This window comes from Micrasema longulum, unplaced genomic scaffold (genome assembly GCF_059751315.1).
Source record: "Micrasema longulum isolate JH-2025_06_02 unplaced genomic scaffold, ASM5975131v1 h1tg000487l, whole genome shotgun sequence".
Taxonomy (NCBI): domain Eukaryota; kingdom Metazoa; phylum Arthropoda; class Insecta; order Trichoptera; family Brachycentridae; genus Micrasema; species Micrasema longulum.
The window spans coordinates 1,300,539-1,307,346 of record NW_028277684.1 but is presented as its reverse complement, the minus strand read 5'-3'; positions in this window follow the sequence as shown (position 1 = coordinate 1,307,346).

The window sequence follows — 6,808 nt, the reverse complement described above, 5'->3', positions numbered from 1 at the left end:
ATTCTTATATTGAGCAAACGTATATATATGTTAATCTGAAATATAATTATGTTTTTTTTAAATTAATACAAAAATAAAATCAAGCCAAAGCTAATGTGAAATTTTATGGAACTTGGAACCCTCGTCTTATTCTTCGGTGACAATATGCGCTTTCTATCCCAGTAGGTAGGTATACCAAATCTCGTCTAAATCAGCTCATTATCGAGTTTAAATTATGATTCTTATTTCCAGATTGTCCCATAATTGCCGCTGGCGACTTGTCTTTTGTTTGTATGTATATTGTTATTCCTGTCTGTTTATGTTTTTCTTATGTTTATAAATGTAACTTGTTTTTGGCCAATGTTATCAAGTTTTGGTAGTAGGCCCTAATAAAGAAAAAAAAAAAAACAGCACGTCGTGGTCAAACAATTTTAATTAATTAAAAAATCTACGTGCGGTAATAGTAAATATTTTATTGTATTTTGTAAATATTATTTAAATAATTCTAACAGAACGATGTTAACTTTTTTTTTTCGTTTTGAATAGTAATCAAATTTGATATACGAGTATATATTAAACAAAGTATCGCGTGTTTCGTTATTCTTTTTTTTGTTATTCTTTATTTATTAAAAAAATAATTTAGTCAATTAAGTTTGAATTAGGTGACAACATAAGTCTGGAAGTTTTTAAATTTCGACATTTTTTTTCAGCAACCACCTACGTTGAATTTTTTTTATGTACCTTATTAAGTTACTTTAATCCAGATTATGTTGGTGATTTCTTGTATCAGGTTTAAGTTGGTCTTTTATATTTTAATCACAATATTTAGGTGTAAGTGGAGAGAATCGAACGCCATATCAATAGAATAGAATACCCCAATATACAAAAACGAAAACTGTTAGAGGCCGGCAGCGCCCGAGATGCTTCTGCTTCTAAGATTGCCCGTTAATACACTTTCATTTTCATCAAACTCTTCTTCTGAATTGCCCGTTCTGATTACTTCAATAGCTACAATCTACAATGCCATCTACATTATGCACGGATGTTGCTTATCCACCGAATATATTTTTTGTAACTTATCTGTGCCATTTACTTCATCATCTAGTCTGGGCACTCCTTCAGCATACTTTATCGATTTATCAATTTCTTCTGTTTCTTCAATTCGTACTTTACAAAGTTCAACATCTTATACCTATTATTAGAAAAATATTCAGAGCAAGCTAAATACAAGAAAACAATAGTTTTCTTACTGTGATATTGAATCCATACTGAAAGCAGAACCTCGCAAAAACAATATAGAAGTGAAAGTTTATGTAGAAAATTGTCAATAATGACAGACACCAAAAAAAGTATAAAATTCAGGAAGAAAATTTAAAAAACGGAAGGCTACATCAGTTACAAGAACAGTTATGAACAAAAATTGCTTCTAAAAGAGTATAAAACTAAAAACAAATAGAAGAAAGCAAAGAATTCGAATAATATTACCTACTGTTTGATTTTGATTGAGCCGTTTTCAAACATTAAGACAAATAAAAAGTAGGTGCAGTGTTTAGAGTGCCTTATAACTTTAATTTTACATAGCTTGCACTAATAATGAGATGAGCTATATTTATCGAAAAAAAAATACGGTTCCTATATTTGGCACCATTGTTTATTTATTTTGTTATTATATAGGTACTTACTTGTATTAAAACCTTAGAGTATGGTATATACTCTTAAGATTAAAACAAAAAAAATGTTGCCGACGTGAAGCGCCTATACCAACTTGGCGGCCCTTCCTGGGGCTTTTAAAATAATGTAGCATAGGAGCTTCAGTATGTGTAAGCGATGTACCACCTCCCCAATAAAGACCGGTATTTGTCGCTTTCGGGGGTGGTCATCGCCATACTGAAGCAGAGATAGATCAGGAATCATAATAATATTATTGTCTGCCTATGTTACATATTATCGATTATTCTGTATGAGTGTTGATCGCCGCGTGGTCGGCGGGGAACTGCGGCCGGGTAGCGGGAGGGAGGGGACCTTATACGTGGCGCGAGAGAGACCGATAGAGCCGGCGAATGTGCTCGCTATCTCTCTCGCCGCGTGATTGGTCAACCTAGTACCGCCCGCTATTGGCCTAGCACCGCCGCCGCACGGCAAAATATATTGTATATATAGCCCCGCCGGGCAAATAATAAACTAGTCAACTCGTCACGCTACTAAGGGCTTTTACTCTCCACCTCGTCTCCCTGCCTCGCTTCAAACCGGACCTCATCGCCACCTGGAATATTCGAATACCGCTACCCCCTGGACTTGGAACTCGGATATGACGGATACTCTTTGGATTGGATTTTGGACCCCGGATAATTTGGACCCTTGGCTACTTCCCCGGAACACACCCCGCCGTTCCCGCTGACGGAGAGATACCGGCCTTACAACCCGGTTGCCTGATTCAGGATTGCGGCCGCCAGTGCTACTCACTAGCGACCCCGCAAGGGATCTCTAGGCAGCGATACCTCCCCCGGAGCTTATCGTTCGTCGGCCGAGGCCCGCCTACGCCCGGCCACTCTGCGTTGACACCAGCACCGACAGAAATACAGTTCTTGTGACGGGCGCGATTGCTACGGAAGCCAGTGATCCGCCGCGTCTGTTACAAAAATAATGCTACTGTTAGAATTGTTTCGTTTTTTTACTATGTGTTACAGTCATCATAATATGCCTTTATTTGAGCATTATTTGATTTTTTCTAAAACTGCCATCCAAGAGACTGCCATCTGTGTAGATCCTCAACTCTTCCTGCGCCGGCTCAGGCAGAAACTGATCATCATAGCCGTGATCTATCGGATAGCGCTCCGCCGGATGAGGAAGTGAGAAATAGTCTCCCACTCCCTGGTAAAATCTGTCCTGCGGCAAGTCTTGCAAGGTGGGGCTCTTCTTCACCTCATATGTTTCTGCAAGCTCCTTGATCTTCAGATCAAGTGGCATGAATCCACTCAAAACCTGTGCAGATACCTAGGAGATTGTTCTGCATCCCTTGCATGATCTGATGGCTATTTGTCGTTGGATGGAGTTCAATTTCCTCCGATTTACTTTCCCGTTGACCACGTCCACCCACACGCTTGAGGCGTACGGCGTACGTAATCAGAGGCTCTACAGTGCCTACGTATATTTGCTGCATAACCTCCGGCGACGCACCCCATGTGGGTTTAGCGGCTCTCACGAGTTTGTTTGTAATACCTGCGGCTTTTTTACAAACACTGTCAACGTGTTTGGACCAATTTAGGTTGCGATCTATGGTAAGACCCAAAACCTTAAAGTGGTCCGCATAGTTCAAATGGACTCCGTTCATATGAATAGCTGGGTGACGGTCCTTTCTTCGGGTTATAAATATCGCATTGGAAAACCAACGCGATGCTTATAACTAGAAGACAAAAGTCTTCGGCGAATTGGAATTTAGCTTTTGAGCCCCATGTTGTGATAATCTTCAGCGCATTGTCTGTCATCCTCTCAAGTTCTGTTGTATTGTCTGCCACGGATGTCAAGAGAAGGTCGTCCGCAAATGCCTTCAGTTCGACTCCCGCACCTAAGTATTTCTGGAGTACATCATCCAAGATGTAATTCCAGAAGCTCGGTCCACAGGAAGATCCCCGAACGCATCCTTCGGTCGTTACCTTTTCGAGAGTGGCATCAAAGTGTGACAATATAACTTTCCTTTGTTGATGATAGCTCTTCACTAGCAAGAACAAGTTTCGAGGGCACTTCTTACTTCTCAGTTGGCACATCAAAAATGGCCACCAAGCGTTATCAAAGGCCCCTCTTATGTCAAGCGAGATCGCTACTATCATTTTCTTGTCCTGCAGTGCAGTCCTGATTATCTTGACTGATGCGTTAAGAGCGTCTTCTGTTGATTTCTGGGGTGTAAATCCATATTGTTTCTGACTCAACTTACCTTTGCGATGTAAATGCCAGTTGATCCGATTGATCATCAACTTTTCGAGTACTTTACCAAATACCGAGATGAGTCCAATCGGTCTGTATGACTTAATGTCTTGAAGGTCATCCTTTCCCGGTTTGGGTATGACAATGACCCTCGCTTTTTTTCCATTGAGCTGAAAAGTAGCTCACTCTGAGACATGCATTATACATACCCAGTACCAGCGACCTGTCTACGTTGAAGAAGTGAAGGCAGATGTCCGCGGTGAAATGGTCTTCACCGGGCGGCTTTTCCGGATTAATATTTGATATTATATCCTCAATCTCCTCTACCGTAAATATTGGATTGCTTTCTGTGTAGGGTATGATTTCCGCCATCCACCTGATGTCAATTTGCTCACGAGTCTCTTGCTGTGTATTGTCGTCCGGAAAAAACCTCTCCAATAGACGGCTAGCGCTTTCCTCAGCCGAAGCTAAGTATTCGCTGCCATACTTTAGCGTCGCTAATGGAGAGGTCTTTTTCCGGTTGACCAGCACTCTGTGAATTGCAGACCAGGCGGTTTCTTTGTTCTGAGAGCCGCAGTAATTTTTCCAGGATTCCGTTTTTGCTTTCTCAATGGCGATTTTGTAGGCTTGTTTGGCTTCGAGATACTCAGGAAGTGTCTTAGTCTCTCTACGGAGAGTACCTGAGTTCTGAAGCCTGTGCTTACATTTCCTAGCTTCTTTTTTTAGTTTATCGAGCTCAGCGTTTCACCAAGGAGAGGGTTGCCTTTTAAAGGGTTTCCTGATTGGTATACTTGCTTTGCACGATTCGTCTAAAAATTCCATCAACAAAATGATTTTCTTCTCCAAATCCAGCGAGTTGCTTACTTCGGAGAAGGAATTCTGTGATACTTTACGTTCCTTTAATTTACGTTGAACTTCTTTCGAGAATTTCTCCCATTTGGCCTTCTTGTTGTTATAAATGGCCGTTTTGATTTCTGTGGGGTTCCATATTCTGGCTGAAATTTCAAAATAAATTGGATTATGATCACTTAAATGGTTATTGTTAGACTCCACTCTCCATCTGTCGACGGTGTCTAGCAGACTTGAAGAGCAGAATGTTATGTCGATAACGCTCTTGAGGTGAAGGTGACCGCAAAAGGCCTCGAAAGTGGGCCGATTACCTTCATTCAAGGTGTGCAAATTTAGTTCAGATAAAAAATCTGCAACTATTTCACCCGTTCTGTCCGTTCTCGCGCTTCCCCACCACACATTTTTGGCGTTAAGATCACCTCCTATGAGAATGGGAACATCTCCTAAGAGTCTGAGTTTATCCAGAGCGGGAGTAACATCCGAGGTTGGTTCCACGTACATTGATCTGATTACCATGGGTCCGGCGTCAGTTGTAATTTGAACCAGCGTTGTATTTGAGTCACTGTATTTGCTCAACAGAATTCCATTTAATTTGGGTTTGCAGATTATAACCGCTGCTTTACAGACATGCTCCGATGATGTTACCGATTGATAAACGGTAACTCCCGATGCATTCATTTTGCCCGTGTTGCCTGTGTTAGGCTCCTGAAGCAGCAGTATATCCGCCCCCCGTCTGTTGGCCAGTGCTTGTATCTTGGTATCTTTAGATCCTGATGGCAGAGAAAAATCGGATGGATTGTTATCCAATTTCTGTGTGATATAAAAAGTTTTGATGAACAGAATAACTGGTTCGTCGTTTTCAGAGTGTATTTGAATTGAAACCCTCATCAGATTTTTAAATTTTATTTGTTAAATCTTTGGCAAAAAATTTGTTTGGCCAGTTTGAAAAAAACATCCGATTACCTCGCTTAAAATCTTGTTTTTGTTGCTTACTTCATTTTCTTTTATATTTTCTACTTTGTTTAAGCAGCAGGTTGCATTTTCTTCGGATCGGCTGATGTATTATTTTTCTGTTATCTGGTTTTTGTCTTGGTTAATGTTTTTTCAAAGTAGTATGTAGTATGAAGCGACAACCCTAGACGTGGGCAAAATTGTCAAAACACTAGGTAAGAAATCTAAGAAAATTTTGCCCACTTAAATATCTATTGTGTTTTTTGAAATAGATATACAGAAATACTTTCTATAGCGTTGTTATTATTTATGCAATGAAACATATAAAACTTACTTGCCTCGTTTCAACACAAACTCCGCAACAACAAAAGTTTTTAATCTATTTATAGATATACAAAAACAGACCTAAAGGTCTTAAAACTTAAAAGTTTAACTTCAAATTTCAAGTGATTAACTGAAACTGGCGGTAAACTGAATATTTAGTTTTGCCATGGAACTATTAAAATATACTTACCAAATGTAATTCTAATGATACCAGTAACTTTTCTTACTTTAATACATTATTTTGTTGATGATTTTGGCAGTGGGCAAAATTGTCTTAGCCGGGCAAAATTGTCATGTTTGGCGGTACCTATAACCATTTTTTATTTACTCACAGAAAATGACTCAATTTTGCAGTTTTTAAGGTTTACATTGAATTGATGAAAACCTTGACGCAAGATGACAGGTTCGGGCAAAGATTTCACTACGTTCTAATTAAATACATCGGCAGTAGCCTCAACTTGAGGCCACACAAAGTACCATTCTTATTCAGTTTTCTTTTATATTTTCTACTTTGTTTAAGCAGCAAGTACTTGCATTTTCTTCGGGTCAGCTGATGTATTATTTTTCTGTAATCTGGTTTTTGTCTTGGATAATTTTTTCTCAAAGTAGTATGTAGCGACAACCCTAGACGTGGGCAAAATTGTCAAAACACTAGCTAAGAAATCTAAGGGAATTTTTCTCACTTAAATATCTATTGTGTTTGTTCAAATAGATATACAGAAATACTTTCTATAGCGTTGTTATTATTTATGCAATGAAATATATCAAACTTACTTGCTTTGTT